The sequence below is a fragment of the Aethalodelphis obliquidens genome, unplaced genomic scaffold, assembly GCF_003676395.1.
Source record: "Aethalodelphis obliquidens isolate GAN/ISIS:26980383/991018 unplaced genomic scaffold, ASM367639v1 scaffold42, whole genome shotgun sequence".
NCBI lineage: Eukaryota > Metazoa > Chordata > Mammalia > Artiodactyla > Delphinidae > Aethalodelphis > Aethalodelphis obliquidens.
Genome location: NW_020837986.1, coordinates 17538342 through 17540978, shown reverse-complemented (window position 1 = coordinate 17540978; position 2637 = coordinate 17538342).

Below are 2637 nucleotides of genomic sequence, written 5' to 3'. Positions count from 1 at the left end.
TTCTTTCTTTCTTTCTTTCTTTCTTTCTTTCTTTCTTTCTTTCTTTCCTTCCTTCCTTCCTTCCTTCCCTCCTTTAGACAACGAATCATCCCAAATTGAGGAGGTGGTCTCTGACAAAAAGATTTATGATTTTTCCCCATTTACCTCTTTTAGTGAGGGTGTATGTGTATGCTTCTGTGTAAGATTTTGTCAGTATAGCTTTGCTTCCAACATTTGTCCTAAGGTTCTATCCGTCCCTTTTTTTTTTTTTTTCTAAATAAGAATTTTTTAATTCAATAACTTTATTATACTTTATTTTATTTTTACTGTATCTTCTTTCTTTCTGTCTTTTTTCCTTCTTTCCCTCTTTCCTCCCTTCCTCCTTCCCTCCTTTCTTTCCTTCTTTCCTTCTTTGCTTCTTTCTTTCTTTCTTCCTTCCTTCCTACCCTCCTTTCCTTTTTTCTTTCCTCATACTTCTACTAATTCCCTCTACTTTTTCTCCCTTTTATCCTGAGCCATGTGGATGAAAGGCTCTTGGTGCTCCAGCCAGGAGGCAGGGCTCTGCCTCTGAGGTAGGAGAGCCAACTTCAGGACACTGGTCAACAAGAGACCTCCCAGCTCCACATAATATCAAACGGCGAAAATCTCCCAGAGACCTCCATCTTAACACCAGCACCCAGCTTCACTCAACGACCAGCAAGCCACAGTGCTGGAAAACCTATGCCAAACAACTAGCAAAACAGGAACACAACACAACCCATTAGCAGAGAGGCTGCCTAAAATCATAATAAGGCCACAGACACCCCAAAACACACCACCAGACGTGAACCTGCCGACTAGAGAGACAAGATCCAGCCTCATCCACCACAACACAGGCACTAGTCCCCTCCACCAGGAAGCCTACACAACCCACTGAACCAACCTTAGCCACTGGAGACAGACATCAAAAACAGGAGGAACTACGAACCTGCAGCCTGCAAAAAGGAGACCACAAACACAGTAAGATAACCAAAATGAGAAGACAGAAAAACACACAGCAGGTAAAGGAGCAAGATAAAAATGCACCAGACCTAACAAATGAAGAGGAAATAGGCAGTCTACCTGAAAAAGAATTCAGAATAATGATAGTAAGGTTGATCCGAAATCTTGGAGATAGAATGGACAATAGAATGGACAAAATGCAAGAATCAGTTAACAAGGACCTGGAAGAACTAAAGATGAAACAAGCAATGATGAACAACACAATAAATGAAATTAAAAGTACTCTAGATGAGATCAATAGAGAATAACTGAGGCAGAAGAATGGATAAGTGACCTGGAAGATAAAATAGTGGAAATAACTACTGCAGAGCAGAATAAAGAAAAAAGAATGAAAAGAACTGAGGACAGTCTCAGAGACCTCTGGGACAACATTAAACGCACCAACATTCGAATTATAGGGGTTCCAGAAGAAGAAGAGAAAAAGAAAGGGACTGAGAAAATATTTGAAGAGATTATAGTTGAAAACTCCCCTAATATGGGAAAGGAAATAGTTAATCAAGTCCAGGAAGCACAGAGAGTCCCATACAGGATAAATCCAAGGAGAAATACGCCAAGACACATATTAATCAAACTGTCAAAAATTAAATACAAAGAAAGCATATTAAAAACAGCAAGGGAAAAATAACAAATAACACATAAGGGAATCCCCATAAAGTTAACAGCTGATCTCTCAGCAGAAACCCTACAAGCCAGAAGGGAGTGGCAGGACATACTGAAAGTGATGAAGGAGAAAAACCTGCAGCCATGACTACTCTAGCCAGCAAGGATCTCATTCAGGTTTGATGGAGAAATTAAAACCTTTACAGACAGCAAAAGCTGAGAGAGTTCAGCACCACCAAACCAGCTTTACAACAAATGTTAAAGGATCTTCTCTAGGCAAGAAACACAAGAGAAGGAAAAGACCTATAATAACGAACCCAAAACATTTTAGAAAATGGGAATAGGAACATGCATATCGATAATTACCTTAAATGTAAATGGACTAAATGCTCCCACCAAAAGACACAGATTAGCTGAATGGATACAAAAACAAGACCCTTATATATGCTGTCTACAGAGACCCACTTCAGACCTAGAGACACATACAGACTGAAAGTAAGGGGATGGAAAAAGACATTCCATGCAAATGGAAACCAAAAGAAAGCTGGAGTAGCAATTCTCATATCAGACAAAATAGACTTTAAAATAAGGACTATTAAAAGAGACAAAGAAGGACACTACATAATGATCAAGGGATCTATCCAAGAAGAAGATATAACAATTGTAAATATTTATGCACCCAACATAGGAGCACCTCAATACATAAGGCAAATACTAACAGCCATAAAAGGGGAAATCGACAGTAACACATTCATAGTAGGGGACTTAAACACTCCACTTTCACCAATGGACAGATCATCCAAAATGAAAATAAATAAGGAAGCACAAGCTTTAAATGATACATTAAACAAGATGGACTTAATTGATATTTATAGGACACTCCATCCAAAAACAACAGAATACACATTTTTCTCAAGTGCTCATGGAACATTCTCCAGGATAGATCATATCTTAGGTCACAAATCAAGCCTTGGTAAATTTAAGAAAATTGAAATTGTATCAAGTATCTTTTCTGAC